The sequence below is a fragment of the Petromyzon marinus genome, chromosome 27 (assembly GCF_048934315.1).
Source record: "Petromyzon marinus isolate PM22_M1 ecotype Great Lakes invasive population chromosome 27, UKy_Petmar_22M1.pri1.0, whole genome shotgun sequence".
Lineage (NCBI taxonomy): Eukaryota > Metazoa > Chordata > Hyperoartia > Petromyzontiformes > Petromyzontidae > Petromyzon > Petromyzon marinus.
This window is the reverse complement of record NC_133693.1, coordinates 10,742,260-10,761,690: the sequence shown is the minus strand read 5'-3', so window position 1 is coordinate 10,761,690 and position 19,431 is coordinate 10,742,260.

Here is a 19,431-nt window from a genome sequence, read left to right as displayed (position 1 = left end):
TGGAAAGCATTCATCCGGCAGTGGATTGATCATGGCTGATGATGACATAGCAGAATAAAGACGCATTTACGTTTCTCAGCATTCATCGTCCATGGCTTCAGATAAATGAGAAGGCACATTTACGATTGGCAGGGTCATTTGTTAGTGCCTGAGATTGAGAGATTATAACGTCACCATCAGCTAGGGTACAACAAACAGAGAAAACGTATATAGTGTGATTGTATTCTTACATTGTAGTGAGAAAACTACTCCATTACATAACCACAATCTCTGCGATGAATTGGGTCGAAGATAAGTAAGTCGACGTATAAACCAGCATTAGAGGGGATAGAGTTTGCAACCACAGTACATATATGTGCAAGCTTGCATGTTTTTTTTTGCGCGCACATATTTGATTGTAAATTGTGCGTTTAAACAAACTAGAGTATCACATGTCTTGTTACATAATCGTTAAATGTGTTACAGATGATATATATACACACACGCGCACATATACACTGCAGTGGGTGTAGAGAATGGAGATTAAAGTAGAGTCCTGCCCGAGTGTTTATTTAAAGGGCCCCTATCAACGGCAGCATCAGTAAATACACATTAAACTCTGCCTCAGCCCCGACGAAACTATTACTTCCCTGCTCTCCCAAGAACCAATCGAGAGACCGTAGAGAGCAGTGTTCCAGAAACAATGAGCAACACTGCACTGTTACTACTGACTTAAGGATACCTGAGAGTTCCTAGAAGGGGAGGATTTTAGTCTCCTCTCTGTCTGACCACCGTGGGCGCGACAGTCCCCAGGAGGTTTTGGGTTTCGATCCCGACCCTGACGCCTGCTGTATATTTGGAGTTTGCGTGTTCTCCAGATTGTCGCGTGGATTTTTCTCCGTGCCCTCAGGTTTTCCCCTCCACATTTAGAAAACATGCGTTTTGAGTATTTGGCTGCTATACATTTCCACATGATAAACCACTTTGTTACGCTGCCATCTGTGACCAAGTCACTCCTGAAAAAGAGCTACATAGCTCAACACCGCACTGTTACTACTGACTTAAGGATACTTTAAGGATGCTATCTCGCCACCGTGGATGCCACTGTATACAGGAGGTCGTCGGTTCGATCCCGATTCTGACGCCTGCTGTATATTTGGGGTGTGCATGTTCTCCCCGTGGTCGCGCGAATTTTCCTCCCGAGTCCTCTGGGTTTTCCTTTTCCATATTTAGAATGAACAATGGTTTATAGTATTTGGCTGCTATGCGTTTGCACATGGTAAGCCACTTAGTTGAGCTATCATCTATGGCCAGGTCGCTTCTGAAAATAAGCTACATAGCTCAGTGGGACTTATCTCGTAAAACATTTTTTTTTTTAAAGTTTAGTTTAAAGTCTGCTGACAAGTTATGGAAAGAAGGATGTAGCATGGACAGTCGAGATTCAAGTATGTTATAGAGGGTTTTTTGTTTACAATTAGTCATGCATTTTATAGAGCAGTGGTGCAGTGGTTTGCGCACTGCGTTATGAACCCGGCGAACTGAGTTCAATTTCTGGCCACTACCCACAGTGCACTTCACCAAATTGCATCAACCAGCATGGTGAACTGGAGTCAAACAACCCCCATGATGCATGGGGAGGCCTTCATCCATCAGTGGATTGACTAGGACATGTACGTATATACATATAATCTCTCACACAAACCAGTGATTAATCAGAGGTTTGAGTTAAAGTATTCGGTTATGTTTTGTAACAGATCTGAACAAATGATGTCTGCAGTTTTGCATTTGATTCTGCTTTATTATTACAATAAATTCATTCAAATTACAGCAAGATGACTGTTAAACATTTAGCTCATGCAAAAATTAAAATCAGAGACCGTCGTGCAGTTGAGTACTGTAATAGTTCCCATTTGCATCCATACATATGTACTTATATACAGGACATCTGTGAAAATAAGCCTTATAGCTCATTGGATTGCTCCAGTCTAAATATATTTTCTTATTCTGATTCTGATATTTGTTTAGGGTGTGCGTTTGTGTGACACCAGGCAGCAGCTTCATTATTTTCAAAATGAAATGTTGTCCTCAGCGGACAATCATATAAATACATAAACACGCTCCCAATTATTGTATGCACCAATGTTGGGATGAGATATTGCTTTGTTTCCTCACAACACCTGATACCTTTTCCGCTGACCAATCACTTTCGCAAAGATGAATTTTGCTAGATGAGTGCTTTTGCTCGCTGGATAGAGAATTCCATCTGCAATATGATTGTGTTGTTTAAAATCGCGAATTTCCTCCAATTCTTTTCCTCAATTGTAAGAATTACTGTAGTCAGCTGGACAGTATGCAGTAGTTGTCAGCAGACTTGCCAATGATCCATTAGGTGAAGAATTTATGGTTTGGCGGTTCAATTTATAGGATTATGACGTTACGGAGACATGACATTTTAGCAAAAAAATTATTCTTGAGAGACATTTTGGGAGTTCAGTCCTATCGAACTGTCAGCAACGTATCAACCTGCAACTCCTCCATCAACTGCATCACACACACTATATATGTAAACCACGTGAGAGCCTATTGTGTCACTTTTTAAAGGGAGACAGTCACAAAATATTATAAGACACAAAGGTGTACGTTTGAACAGTTTAACATGGAATAACTCTGAATTGTCTCTTAATGATTACATCTTAGATACGGTGCCACATCGCTTTAACTATATTTTTACAATTGCAAAAGTTAAATAATAAATACTATAGTTACATTTTGACGTTATAATTTATATCTGCATTATACTCTCTGGTTCTTTCGGTAAAGTCACGTAGATAGAAAAAAATGAAAGGAAATCACGACGTTTCGGTCGCAACACAAGCGTCCATCTTCAGGTGAGACAAGTATCTGCTGTTGTGGCTTTATATAGGCACGGGAGGGGGGGAAAGGGTGGGGGAGTTTTGTCGAGTCGTGGCAGCAGGAGTTCACGGGGGAGAAGGGGGAGGGTTTGTGACGTGCAGGAACGAGTGGGGCTGGAGGAATTAGCATGTCAATGAGCTTGAGTTAGTAACCGGAAACCAAGACGAACGGGTGGGTGATTGAAAATTATAGCAGTTAAAACTTGACGTGGGTAATCACGTCCTTCCAATGATTGCTTAATCTGAATCCATCTTCTCGATTAAAGTTTTGTCTGTGTTTGTATATCTGGATGACTACATGAACAAATCTCTGATGGTAGCCCGGGGGATTGTTAAGCACCTTGGTCTCGGAGAAATCAATTTCATGTGTGCCCACAGCGTTGAAACAATGATCCGCCACTGCCGAGGTGTTGGTTCTGCCGTGTTTCAAATCCGCTTTGTGTTCGCGAACCCGGTCTGAGACATGTCGCTTCGTTTTACCAATGTAACTGCTGCCGCAGACACAACTCAGCTTATAGACACCAGGGCATTGCATGTCAAGAATCGCATCCTTCACCGATGGGATCAAATCACGGATTTTGTGTACTGTATTGAACCGAACTTGGATCTTGTGTTTGTTCAAGATTTTGGAATGTGATTAAGCCACAACAGCAGATCATTTTCTCACCTGAAGACGGATGCTTGTGTTGCGACCGAAACGTCATGTTTTCTTTTGTTATTTTTTCTATCTACGTGACTTTACCGAAAGAGCAAGAGAGTATGGATTCCTGCAGTCATGAAAGCTTAAAATCAAGACTATATCTGCATTACTTAAGCGGAACTATTTATATTTTACCAGTAAAGACCCCACTGAGCTATGCAGCTCTTTATCAGACGCGACCGGGCCACAAACGATAGCCCAACGAAGTGGCTTGTCACGTGGACATTTATAGCAGCCATAAACGCAAGTTTCTAAATGTGGTGGGAAAAACTGGGGGGCCCGGAGAAAAATCCATGAGACCACGGGGAGAGAGACATGAAAACTCCAAATATACAGGTTATTGTCAGGGTCTGGATCGAACCCATAACCTCCTTGCATACAGGGCGATGGAGTTAACATCTCACCACCGCGGCGTTGGAAAATTAAAGTTAAAGACTGTTTGACATATTCCATGAAATGGCGAATGAGTTACAGCTTAAAATAAAATGAATAACTAAACTGTAAAAATAACTGCTGTAATTAGATATAGAAACTACATGCAGTTAATTCCTCAATATAAAAATAAATGCATATAAATTGACTGACACATTATAAAATACATTAAATGAATACATATAGGAAATACCTTGAACATGGTTACACACTTTAAAAAAAAAAGACCACCATGTTTTGTGTTGCCTATGACTCAAACCATACGGAGTGCACCCTATCTCGTCAAATCAAGCGAAGCAAGTTTGGACCTGGGTAGTGTTTAGATGGGTGGCCACCATGCATAGCAGGTTGTTATAGGCTGCTGCAGAGGCCAGAGCAGCAAAAGCCACTGTTGTACCGTACTGCTATACTCCCCACATTCACCAACCCACACTGATCAACGTGGCGAAATAGTATCCAAGACTGAGAGTAGAGGCCCTTTTTCAGAGTGGACCAACAAAGGAAGGGCTGTATAAGCACAGTACATTGCTTTAAGTTGATGTCCCACATAGCCACGTAGATTAGAGTTGATCGTGAAAAACTAAAAAAAATATTTGACCAGGTAAGGGTCACTAAGCTATATAAATCTTATTCAGAAGTGACATGACCACGGGTAATGATAGCTCAACGAAGTGGCTTATCATGTGGACATTCATAGCAGCCAAATACTCTAAACGCACATTTCTAAATGTGGAGGGAACAACCGGAGAAAAATCTATGCGATCACGGGGAGAACATGCAAACTCCAAAAATACAGGTGGAGGGCTCGGGTTCGTACCCACAGCCATCTGTATACCAGGTGAGGTAGTTAACATCTCGCCACCTAAAGATTGCAGAAGTTAAGGACAGATGAGACAGCATAAGATGTCATCAAACTTGCAAACATTGACCACGGGTAAAAGTTAATAACTTGGTGACATGGACCTTTCCCCCCATCACCTTGTTCATTACCCACATTCTACTGGACCCCAGACACTTCGTTTTTTTCCCTTCTTCTCCCAATTTCTTCTTGTTATTCTGCGCACATGGGGTTGGGGGGGGGGGGTGTCGGTGCATAGACATCAGCAGCTCATAAACCAGGTGCAGCCTCGGTGCGGGCCGTGCGTGGAGTTTGCAGGGGAGTTATGGATTAGGGCTATCGGGCACGCGCAGCTTGCCTTACCCGTGCCCTAATCCTGTTTCTCCAGCTCCAAACATGCTGGCTTAGTAAGGCTCGGCGCGGTGCCCAGATTAGCCGGGATTAATAATTTGTTTTAAACATGAGCCCGAGACGGTCGCCCGGCAAAACACAGACTCATAAGACAAGATTAATGCGGCATATTAGCAGTGCGGAGGGCAGATTACTGTGGTGGGGACTGTGCACTGTACGGTTAGGCCTAAGCCTGTCTACATATTTTTGGTGCCAGTACCTGTCTCTGAGCTTTATCTTGCCGTAACGCCCCCATCCATGTGTTTTATGTTCTTATTTCCGTATTTATCACCTCCTCGCCTCTGTCTAGATGGCGTGTCTCTCTCCTAAAACAAATCTTTATTGTTCTGACTCCGTATGTCTGTCCTAGGGGCCAAAGTTGCTGTCAGAACACTGAGCCAGAACCAAATTCGATGCTTGATTTGAGTTCTATAGGCAGAAATAAAAACTAGGTTCTAAAGTTCAGTGAGTTGGTGTTTCTCAGGCCAGCCCAATAAACATCGTCGTGGAACAAAAGGGCAGGGTTTGTTTTGCAACCAACTTAGCATTTTCAAACTCGTGAGAGTATATATATATGTCTTTCTATATAAGTAACACAGTGATACAATGTGTAGAAAAGCATAAAGGAGACCATGAGGGGATTGCTCGTGAAGGGGCATAGTTAAAATTATGAAGTATCTTTTTGGGTCATTCCCTAATCGGATGTTAAACATTTTTTTTTCTTGTAGAGAGAGGGTTACGAGAGTGGTACGGACAGGCAGGTTCGCAGATCGCAAGAATACGGTATCATTTCTGATCAAAATAAAATCGGTTAAACAACGTTTTTGGACAATACACATCAAATTAGGTTCCAGGCCTCAAGCGACGGCAACAACAAATGCAATGCTGTATGCTACTTGAAGTGAAAATAATGTCAATCTGAGGAAGTGTATATCATTTGAATGTGTTTAGTAATTGTATAGCACAGATTTATAAAAAAAAATTGCTCGTAAAAATAATTGCTTTATTGCGCATAGGCACTGCATGAAGGCATGCATCTAGCCTCAGGTTATGCCGTCAACTCTTCTACAAAAAGCGCCATACTGTAGACTTATCTCTCTTTTTACTCGGCTATATTTCTACGTCAACGTTAATAACTGCATAACACATTCATAATCGTGTAGATGAGGTGAGGTAAAATAAACGGACGCAAGATTAAACAAAAGGGTCCAGGGCAAAGGTTAATTGGCAGAGGATGAGATGCTTAACGTTAATGGTGTGTTTATCCGTGCAATTGATTTGACTCGTCTTCACCGGAATATCCTGAAAACAGACGCGACTGTTCTGAACAGCATTAATGGTGGGGGGTCACACGTTTCTGTGTTTGGGGTTGCGCATCTCCCCACGCACACTCGCACGTATTTATAGCAAATATCTACGATAGACCGCTTGCAGGTCTGCGCGGATAATTTGTTTCACGTATTGAGGCAGCTGTGGCATTGTTGGTCTGTACCGTGCCCTGAAAACTATGCATCGTACATCACAAACATGGGATTTAATGTTAAAGCATCAAAAAATGGAACACATTGTTTTGCTACTTGGTCACATCTATCATATGCATTTATTGTGGCATATATATCAGCAAATAGATGGAAAGTGTTTACAATGTGACACATTTTTAAGATGATAGTGTCACCTAGAGAGGACCACTGCAAGAAGTCAAAGGGAAGCCACAAATATGGCCACCACAGCAGCTGACCGAACTTGAACCATTTACCCCACATGGTGGAATGGCACACAAGAGAGCGGGAAGAGAACCCAACTTTTTTTTTCCACTTGTCCTCCTGGAGATCCGTAGAAAAAAAAGAGCTTTGTAGCTCATCGGATTCTTCCAGTCTAAATAAAGATTCTGATTCTGAAATGTGCAATTCAGCATGCAGGGGACTGCACGGTGGAGTGGGTGAGGAAAGGTGTCGAGGGAAATTCCAAGATATCCATTGCGCAATCATGCATGTTCAGCTTACTGACAAAAGTTGTTAAAATTCCACAAGGCACCTCTGCCTCATTTGATATTGCCGAGGTATAATGGTTAGCGCACCGGTAAAGTGTGAGTACTCCCACCTCTTCTAGGACATCTGGCCAGTGTGAAAGAGTAGGCCAAAATACCCTCTAAAGGGGCTATCTAGATCTCTCTAGCGGAGGCCCTTCCACCAGCAGTGGCATGCGTAAGTAATTGCAGCGCTGCACCTTTGCCTTTTTGAAATACCACAAAAAAAAGTGCTTAAACATTTCACTACTGCTCAAGACACACTAGAATAAATGGGCCCGTATTTTGGATATCTGTCAAACTCCTCACCTTGTGTTGTTATTCTGTTTCAAATATTTCAATTGCAAGGAAAACCTTGCCCAACGCGGCTTCAATCCAACACATGTTTCGGCTCCTCATGGTGTTCCGAATGAGACCTCTTTTCCAGAACATGAGGGGCGACGCTGCTAATATTCTCATCTCCTGGTCGATATAGTATTGCCGTGAGAGTGCTGGATCCGTTGGAAGGCGGTGAATGAATTGACCGTGAGAGCGAATAATTTACCATACGTTTTTTGGTGTGTGATAATGTAACATTCAACACGTGCGCAACAGGCACATTCACATATTGCCGCACGCATCTAGCCGTCCAATCGCTGAGGACGTTAGTCACACGGACGCCTAAATGGCACAATCATTAATGTTCAATTGACAGCGAGGGGTGAGCGTTGGGCTTGAGAATTCAGTGTTAGGGGGTGAGCATTGGGTGTGAGTGCCGTGGTGTGGGAACGGTAATGGGTTTTTTGTGTTGAGGTGAAATTGAAAAATAAAGATTGTACAGTACACACACAAGACATGGAGACGCGAATCAGAATAATTTAGTGCAATAACAAGGGGCGGAAATCTCGTGGAATTTGTTAAACAAATAGGGCCGGTGTGACGATGTCGGACCCCAGGAACGCAACCCTATTTTCCCTATAGGGTATATTATTTGTCTAACGCGGTCTTGCCTGACACGGCATTTTCCAGGAACGTAACCTCCGCGTTCGGCCTGGTCTGCCTGTAATGTAGTTAGATAAGCAGATAACGGTATGTTTTAACAAGTAAAAATAACATTAAAAAATTAGATTCATTATCCTATGAGCCTTGTTGACCAACGATTCCCAGCACCATTTTGTTGAGCCTGAAAATGTTGGATCGGTTTTGCCTTCCACGTCTCATCAGCAGTCAAGCTTGTTGTGCAAGTGATGCTGCATTGCTTGCAGGCCAGACTCGACTGATGAGACATATATGGTCCAGATGTTGGTTGTTTAAAATTGCTACGGGGAAATATTCCTACACAAGTTCCAATTGTTGAAGAAATAAAATTACATTTCCTTTTATTGGTGCTCGCTGAAACTAAATGTTGCATGCTTGGGATATGATTACCTCAAATCCACGATTACACTACACGGAATCAAATAGTTTACTTTCTTTACAGCATAGTTCTGCCTAAACTCAGTCTGACAGTTATTTAATTTCAACATATTAATAGGAAAGCACAGATGCATCACTGTTTAAATTAATTAAACACCCCACGGTGCCTGTTACGTAACTTTTACATTATAAAGTTATGCAAATCACACAAAAAGTCACAATTAACTCTGCTGTAATTGCCGCCTTCATGCAGGCTGATGCCAATCACATGGCCCTCCGTTTAACCATGCAGAGGCATATTGAGGTCAAGCACGTGTTTTTTTTTGCCATAGAGATTTGGCAGTTGGTATTTACGCAGGGATGTGTTACAATTTAGCTGTGGATCATTTTCATATTTGTGGTTTAGGCTATGACAACAGCACACACAGCGGTCTATTTGTGTGACATGTCGCAAAGTCTTTAATGTTGACTTGCAGATAGCGTTGCATTTGCATTTTTTTTTCTTCAGACACTACCGTGTCAATGCAATGTATAATTCCGCCGTTGAACTGACGACTGTCAACACAGCTTCCCTTCATGATATGATTGCGTTCACGTGTGCTCGCGCTTTAACTTTTTACAGCCAATTTGTAATACTGCTACCTCACTTCCAGCTGACATGTATGGTACATTTTGCAATGTGAACTGCAAGAATCTAATCCAAGCGGGCAAATACAGCCAAACTTTAGCTAGGTTGAGTTGTTTTTTTTTTGCTTGACGATTGCAGAGAACAACCCAGCGCACTTTCCTGAAAGCAACGATGTGGCTTTCATTATGCACACAGATAAAGATGTCCCGTATAGCTTTAACAGACTGTTGGGGCAAGTGCTGTTCGCGAGCACATATGAAGGCCGAAACGGCACACGAGGGGGCGGGTGGCCAGTAACACGCCCGGTCACCTTTGTCTCCCTAGTGGCGATGTTTACACACCGTACTAGATTCTCATTTGAAGCCGAGCCGACCTAGGGGAGGCCCGGGACCGTTACAGGTAATCGTCACTGATGTTGGCCGTGAGTGGGAATCGAACTCGGGCCGTTGCGCAGCGAGCTAACCGCCACGCCACCGCTCCCCACTCACACACGCACGCACGCGCAGACACATCTGTAATCATCGTTTTTTTCATTGGCAAACAAAGAATACTAATTAAGTGTAAAGATAAAGGATATGCAATTAGAGGGCACTTAAATGACACACTTGCAGCCGTAATGACGGAAAGGGTTGCAGCTGTGCACGCTGGCATCAATCGGTTCAATGCTCAAGGAGAGAGTGGGGGTTACCAACCTTCCATTGCATCCGAGCTAAAGTATCACCAACCACACACGTAGACTTTATTTAAAAAGCAAGGTGAGAAGCTCATTCAGACAAATGTCTCGCTTGCAAAGGGAGTCCTATGTTCTAACCTCAAGGCGGACCGCACAAAACCCATCCCAGTGTGGGGGAAATGAGCAAATGAAAATAAAAAGGCAAAACTGTGTCTTTTTAAAAAAAATGAAATTAAACAATTGAAATAATTTCGATTTAAAGCTTTCGTGACTGCAGGGATTCATATTCTTGGTTCTTTCGGTAAAGTCACGTAGAAGGGAAATAATAAAATAATGAAAATAAAACATAATAAAATTAAATTCTCACGACGTTTCGGCCACAACACAAGCAGCCGTCCTCAGGTGAAGAACAGAGCCGTTCTGCTTGGGTTGTGGCCGAAACGTCGTGGGAATTTTATTTTATTATGTTTTATTTTCACTATTTCCTTTCTACGTGACTTTACCGAAAGAACCAAAAATTTAAATATGTGCAAGGAACTACTATATTACAAACAAAATTCTATCACCCCACGTCCGACGCGAATATATTTCAAACGGTTCATGATCTCATCTCACACCGGCCCTCCAAGCCACTTTAAAGAGTCCATTGGCAATAGACAGCACAGACAGCATGTTGAAGACTGTAAAAACAAGTGCGTCGTTGTACTCAAAATTAACCAGACCTATTTTTGGTTTCCAACAGAAGTAACAGGCATGCACTCCTCCCCATCCCCATTCACGTGACACTTTTATTAATTGGCTGTGTTGGGTGGAGGAGGGTTCGTGACACACACCACCTTAAACCAATTATGAATCCTATTATAATCATGTTTTAAATAGTATGACGCTGATTTAAAATGGACATGGGATTCGCTCAAACATGCGTGGTCTTGGAGGGGTGGGAAAACAGAATAAGGATAATATTGAGGTAACGATGTGCCATTGGGTTTTAACAACGGCCTTATAAATATCGATTACTCTTTGGTTCGTTCGGTAACTCACACAGAGACAGAGAGAGACACACACATAGGCACACAGAAAGACAACGTCTCTGTGTCGAGGCCTTAAGTCTCTCTCTGCTTGTGTGTCTATCTCTGTGTCTCCGTGTCTATGTTTTGTCTCTCTCTCAAATTTAGCAATGTAATCAACCAGGTGGGGTGTTGACTGTCGTGTTGGCCGACTCTCTGTGTTGTATTGCATTATATTTCCAAGCTTACTATGTTTATTTTCTCATTCATTTGTACCTGATGATGGTTGCTTGGGTTGCAATCGAAACGTCGTATTCTATTAGTATTTAATTTACTTTCTTTCGACGTGACTTGACCAAAAGAACCAAAGAGTAATTCTTGCAGTCACGAAAGCTTCGAAAATATCAATTATTCCGTTGGTTTTGCTGGGTCTGATGGGGGTTAGGTGGAGGGGAAAGTGGTTTCGTCGACCTGGTCTGGTTAATGAACAGTTTAATCCGTGGCCTAACTTCTGAGGCTTGTCTCTGAAATGCGCGCACTGCGATTTACAATCAAATGTGCGATCACAGTCGTTGGCTGCTGCTGCTGCTGCTATACATTTCCACACGGCGATAAGCCACTACGTTGAGCTGTCATTTGTGATAGCCAGGTGGTCGCTTCTGAAAAAAGTAATATTTAATTTTACAATAAAATAATAATCATATTTAATATAATAATGAAATAATAATCATTTTTTATTATAATAAAATAATACGTCATATTTAATATTATAATAAAATAATATTCATGTTTAATATTGTAATAAAATAATAAGTAATATTTAAAACAACTTTTTTTTACAAACACGCTTTAATGAAACGTCTCGTACTAGTAATGGCAGAACTCCACGACTCCAGTAAGTGGCCCCAAAGCTTGCCACAACGTAAGGGGGCCGTGGTGATTTACAGCCAACGTCAGTTGAGCGTGGACAATTAGACCCAAGCCGAAACATAACATATACAAAATAATGTTTTAAAATATATTATTTTATTTTTAATGATAGAATATAGTAATTGTCATCAGTATGACATACGTATACCAAGTTTGCAGTCGATACGACATTGGGAAGTGGGTTACAATTGAGTTACAAGATTTGAGGGTACCACAACAGACAGAGTTAAGAATGTAACAGAGTGAGTTAAATAAAAGTGTGTAATAATAAAAATAGGAACAATGGGGACTTTACGAACCACACCCACATTGTGACCTGTGCAGTTATGTGTCGTGCTAGATTAATAAGACTTTCTAATTTTAAAACTAATTCCTTGATAACTGATGTTTGTGTTTAGTCTGTTGCCCTTTCCCCACGCCTCCGATTAGCACGGTTGGCTATGTACGGTGCAAAAGAAGTTCAACATGCATACACACAACTCTGCAACAGTAAATTATTACCCTCAGTTTAGCTAGGTGAGCGCTCGGCATTCTGTCATTTTGAAGGAAAATATGGTAATCTTGGTTTATCATGTTATCATGCAAAAAAAATATCCAATAAATATTATCATGAGCAGTCATGCCATCTGCGATATTGATCGTCGTAGTCGCAGTAGATTTAGTAAAATATATTGATGGGGGAAGTATCATATATGGTCGTGATGTCAATAGTGTATTGCAGATACATAACGTTTTTATCATTTGAATACATGGACATACAATTAGAGAATACATATAGACTATCTGTATTACTGTCGTGTATATATGTGTAAAAATGTAACTTATAAGTTTAAGAATATTCCGCAGCGTTATGCATATCAATGATAGAATAAAACGGTTATGACGCTGCTCTGCTACGTTCTCGTGAATTGACTAATCTTCCACGTTGACGCCAAAAAAACATCTGCTTTGCTGTTTGCTCCGCAGTTGTATTGGCAAGCTTGCTAAATCTGGCCACAATTGAATTATGTTAATCACGTATGCAGGGAAAGTAGGGCAATAATGCAACTGGCAGCAGAAATTGCTTTGGGGCACATTGTGAACTTGCCTTCATCACTGTCTTAAGGCGAAGCAAATCAAGTCATAATGGACTTACTGTGTGTTACATCAGCCGTTCTCTAGTTCTCATTAAGTGACGGCACTAAAGTAAGCGGGCCAAGATTACTTATGAAGAGGAGCATTGTGAGTTAGGGGCCCTCCATAAATGACGTCACGCACCTAGGTGGGGGTGGGGGGTCAGACATTTGTGACGATGTGTGACGAAGGAGGGGGGGGGTTGAGAAATGTGACGTCACATCACATCAAAATGCGCAACTTTAAATAAATATAGACAACACGTTCTACTTAATTAAATAGACTTTTTAATTAATGTTTTCTCCTACAACATCAGAGTGCAGCGCCACATTAAATACGCACTACAATGACAATAGTTTAAAGCGATTTGAAGCATGTTTTATATTTTTTTAGCTTTGTGACGTCATATTTGAGGGGGGGGGCGTCTGACTTTTTGTGACGTCGTGTGACGAAGGGTGGTGGGGGGGGGTCAAAAATCGTCCAAAATAGCGTGACGTCATTTATGAACGGCCCCTAACCAATGAGGAGGCGAACAGAAGGAGGTGCGAGCGGGTTGACAGTCAAGGGCGACGTGACGTCACAGGGCGGGGCACGGGGCACCTTCGGGAACAAAGGCGGGCCCGAGCTGGGGGGAGGAGCCGCCCAAGGGGTTCTTAAACGGGACCCCGTGACGAAGGCGTCACCGTCGTGGGGGGCCAGGGTAAGGATCAGCTGCAAGAGGTCTCTCCCTCCTCGTCACCGAGCGGTGTTGGTTGAACCCCCGCTCCGGGCAGACGAGTGAGAGAGCCCAAAGGGTAGCCGAGGGTCGGAATACAAATCGTGTTCGGTGTCCGGGGGTAAAGGATTGAGATGGAGTGCACCTACACTGGTGTGAGCGTAGGATGTGGAGTGTGACAGTGATTTAATAAACGGCGACAGCCCTTATGGTACTCCGCGTCTCCGCGTGGTTCTACTGCACAACACTTACATCAGTTCTTCACTGCTGCTACATTGTGCCAACGCCATAATGTATTCATTGTCACTTTAACATGTTTACATTGGAGAGAAAATTCGGGAATCATATTTTACAACGCCATGGAAAGAGCTCTTGTAACAATTCACAAAGTTTGCATTCCAGCCAGTGCTGGACAAATGATGAGCGTGCAGTCTAATGATGTTTAAGATAGACCCTGAAGAATATATGACAAAGTCCTTTTAAGTCACTTCTGGGCAATTCCACAATGTGAAATGTTGTAGGGAAGTTCTGGAATTGTAAATATGTGTCTAATGTGTGTCTAAACACTGCTCGATATAACTCATGAAATATGGCAACAGTAACTGACTTACGAACATTGAGGATGGAAGTATTACTTTGCATTTGCCTAGATTATTGAGTAAGAAATGCACAGCTTACACTTCATTTCAGACTAAGGCAAGGGCTCAATCCGTCCTCACATCTTACCGTCCGGAAAATGTGCACTGCGTGTACATAATAAATCATGGTTGAGAATGTTATGATAATGTCAGTTGTCTATTGTTTCAGTCCCACTTCATATGAAGTCAGTGACAATGTAATGGATTTATTGCACAGCACTGTGGCGGATGAATTACAGTGATGCTCACGCTGTGGTAACACGATGCCCTTCTGTGATGATACAGAGCCCAGCAGAGACTTTGTCCGATCACGATGATGGTGATGAGGATGATGTTGCCGACTCTGATGATGAATTACACCCATGTATTTGTTTTGAGTTCGTCGGACAAGTTTCATAAACATACGTGACCTGCTGGCTGCATTCCACATTTGTGTCAACAAGCATCAACTTGGCGGCATTGTGTATATTATGTATGTATGTATGTTGAACTTCTTTTGCACCGCACGTAGCCAGCGGTGCTCATCGGAGGTGCGGGAAAGTGTGACAGCCAGTGGCAAGTTAATTAGCGATTCGCATGGGTTGTGGACAAACGTAATTGCTTGACGGACAGCAGATCGACAGATGCGGTGGCTGGGCTGGGCTGGGTTGAGGTTGGTAGTGTTCGAAGGACGTTGGTACGTAAACAAATTAAACATAAAAAGGAAGCTATATCACGGGACCTTTTTGCCAGTGTAAAAGTATGAAAAATAAGAATAGGTTATACCCTCTCTGGCCCAATATATGCATTGTCCTTAACACCGTTTGAGAGGAGGCTCAAAAGAAAGCTGTCTCTGGTGTGGACCAATCAGTTTCAAGGACAATGCATATATTATCAGAGTATGTTTTTTGTTTGCATTCGGACCACAAGCATTGTGGTTAATGCAGACATGATTCCTTGTAAAAGGTTTCAGTTTGGTGTTTTAACATCTTAACACACCTGTTTTGTTGCAAGAAAAAAAGGGGAAAACATGATCAAATTAGATACCCTTTGCAACGAATCTGCATTAACCACTTGTGATGAACATGCAAACAAACATGCTGGTGTAAGTCAATCAGTTTTTAAGACAATGCATATATAATTATCAGAGCTGTTTGTTTGCATGTTCACCACAAGTGGTTAATCCAGACCTGATTCCTTTCAAAAGGTATCTATTTAGTGTTTGAACATCTTAACACCTGTTTTATAGACAGAAAGAGTAACACCCATTACTATTTATGTTTTATTGCCAGAAAGGGTAAAACCTATTCTTATTTCTCATAAAAAAACATAAGTTCTTAAGAAATTAGTTTTCAATCTAGATTTAAAAGTCCATAGCTGTACCATGAAAAGGAAAATTGTCATTCCTTTACACGTTTTTTTTTCTCTCCAATTTTCCCTATTCATTACGACTACACAATGGAACTTGGCAATTCCTACAATTTCTACCCTCGATTCACCATTGAATTCCTAGAATCGATACCAATTCCTAGAATTCCCACCACTGCCTAAGCGCTGTGAACTCGAGATGCACTTCGACTAATAGCAATGCCATTTGAGCAGGACATCAACTTTGACTGTTTTAATTTACCAAGATAAAATTAAAAGCGATGTAACGTCGAGTGCGATGTCACAGCACCACGCGCACTGAGACGTACGCACGGCCACCTGCGCGTGCCGATCGCCTTTCTTGCCAACCAACTTGCCAGAAATATGTGAGAGATGATTTATTAGTTATGTTGCTTCTTCCTCTCGCCCCATCTCTCCCTTCCACGTCACCCATTCGTAATCCGGTCGTAACCTCGCCATTTTAACCGGTAGCCCATTTTGAGGTGAATAATATTCCGTTTAGATGCTCTACAAATACACATTTATGTTGTATGTAAATAACTAAAAAATCCATAACAATACAGCATGGGATATGCACTCTGACTCGGGCACCTAATAGCTTTCCTCGTGATTTATGCCACAAAGTGTTTGTATGTATGTATGTGTAGTGACATTGATTGAGTCACTGTAGCACGTGTCGCTGGGAGATTGGTAGACAGTGGGATTGGGGGTAGCAGCCCGCTCTACCAGTTGGACCCGTGGGCGAAGCCCGGAGCCTTCTGGGGGATCCAGAGGGGGGCGTGGCCGAGGGCGGAGCCTGGCCACGCTGGGGAGGATAAAAGGTGAGCTCCGACTCACAGTCGGGGCCGCTGCCATCTGGAGTGGAACTCGTCGTGCTGTCATCGTCGTGGTTTTCGCCTCTTCAAGCTGTGGGTCTACAAGCATGTTGGCTGTCCTGACCCGGTATGTGGTTATCCCCTATGGCTGTGAAGGCCGGAATAAACCAGAGAGAGTGCCTCCTACTAGTGTCTCTGAATTGGTACACTACATTCATATGTTGAACTTCTTTTGCACCGTACATCGCCAACTGTGATAATTGGAGGTGTGGGGGTGGGGGGACATCAAACTAAACACAAAAAGCAGTCCTAATGAAATTCGTTTTCAATCTGGATATAAAAGTGCATAGGTCCAGTGCCTTCCTAATAAATGTAATGTACACTTTACCACAGCAGCGCAGCTTTGAATTCCCCATAGAAGTTGCATGGACATTGAACCGCGGATACCAGGCAAGCTGGCTCTGTGGGCGAGCATGCTGCCCACCCACTCACTATCCACCCCCCTCTCATTCCTCTTGTAAACAATGGCTATAACCGTGTTCTTCGCTGCTCTGCGCTCTTTTAATGAAATGTCGAGCGTCGATGACGGCAATGTCCACAACGGCACTGTCGCGCCCAACGAGAGGAGTCGCAGTTGTACGGTCTGCGAGTTCAAATCCCTCTGTTAGTGGACAGCTGAGCCCATCATCTCTCCAGGGTTGGTACATGAAGTACCACTGAGTGAAAAGTGAACAGCGGTTGCCGTACGAATGGACTGGCACGTGTCATATGAATGTGACATTTTCAGTACTGGCTCGGGGCTGCCAATGGTGAAGAGTGTCACGGCATTGCTCGATTGAGTAATCTACAGCTAGCATTCAGATGCAAAGGTTTCTGTGATTGATGCACAGTTATAATAAAGCATGGCTAAAAAAGGAAATAAGTGTACCCTAACATAAGTGTTTAAAGAGTTACTCCAGCAGTGGTTGCATCGATAGATATCCAACGACGGTACCTTTCCCTTTGTCCAAATATTGAAAGACATTTTGGTGTTCGTTCCAATATCTGTGCGTCTCATGCCTTCACGCACATGGTATTCTCCGGTAACTCTGATTTCCTCCAATATGCCAAAGCGATCGTTCGTGATATTACCCAACATCCCGATGGTGCCTCTCCTGGACAGTCTCACGGCTCATTGCAGCTTTGCTGGATAGATAATTGGCATTGCTATTATTATACTCTTTGGTTCTTTCGGTAAAGCCACGTAGGTAGAAAATTTGAAAATAAATATATTTTATTTTTTATACCTATGTGACTTCATCGAAAGAACCAAGGAGTATGGATTCCTGCAGTCACGAAAGCTTCAAATCAAGATTATTATTATAGCCACCTAGCTGAGTGTGATCAACATTTATTGGCCAGTAGGATCGTGTTTACCATTAGTAAAACACGCATTGGATGATCTGGTGAAATGCTTATGTTGGTGAGTGAACTGAAAATGGAATGATGATGATTAAGTAAACATTTAGTACTTGGATAAACCCACTCATATAAGGGGTTAGCCTTCAGATTTGGCAGTAGAACCCCTGTTCACGACCACCGCTGTTAACGACTAATCGCTTAACGACGGGTCTCCATACAGCCCAATGTGTAGTGTGTAGTGTAGTGTATAGTAGTGTATAGTGTAGTGTAAAGTGGTGTAGTGCCTCCATAGAGCCCAATTAGTTCGCTAACCGACCATTCCCCTGTTAATGACGGGCTGTTGTAGGTACAGTAAATATTAATTCATGCATTGATTAGCCATGTTTCTTTTAATATCATGTATTTATAATGTTGTTAGCATCTGTATGTATTAATATACATTGTTTAAATATTATAAAGTACGTTTTTTCGGCGAGAAAGGGTAACTTGCAATGCTATCAGAACTAATTAAGCCTTTAACGCTTAACGACCGGATTCGTTGCACCAATTTCGGTCGCTAAGAGGGGTTCTAAAAACCTACTTGCTGTGCTGTACCGTTAATAAATTATAATTACTGGGTGCCTCGTGCAATGGTGTTCCACCGACCCTGCTTGTACTGCGCGATATTCCACTACACACAAGCGCCGTTTAATTCGCACATCATTTTTTTCGTTTTCGAATGTGAACGCCTGACTTGAATTCGGTGCGATAGATGCATCGCGTTCACGGTGATGCAGAGGAGCGCTCTTCCAACACATGAGCCTGCCATCATGACACCGTGTGACGTTTTTTTTCCAGCCTTTTGAGCTTTAAGTGGCTCTTGTTTTGCCGTCGCGCAGACATATGACAAACGGTAGTTTTATTATATGCACACTGTATTTAATATTAATGATCTCAATATACATGGAATGCATACAAAATTAGACCGGCAGTCGTAAACCATAGAGTTGTCTCCTTTTATGATGCTAAACCAGCCTTCTATGCAATGACCTTTACCGAAAATAAATAATTGTCTTTTTATCGCCCCCTATTTGCATCACGTACCCCTCCCCGTAATCATTTACAATGTGTTATTATTTTTTTACGAATGAAAATAGAATGAGATGCAAAGCTGTGCAGCAATAACCGTATCCTCTTGAACATTTTTAATAAGACATTTTTGTTTGTCGTTCTTGAGAGCGTGGGTGCTTTAAGGAAAACATTGCAGAAATAACAGCAACGCCCAATAAAAGCAAGCCACAATATCCACACTGCTGCAAAGCCCATGTAGACATGTGTGGGTAAAATTGCTCGGAGATGCTTTTGTGGCAGTGTGTTCTGGTGGTCAAAATACACACACGGCACACACACACACTCTCTCTCTCTCCCTCTACTCCTCTCCAGTTTGGATGGTGTTGATAGCTTTGCGCCTGTTATTGCACGGATCTCGGGG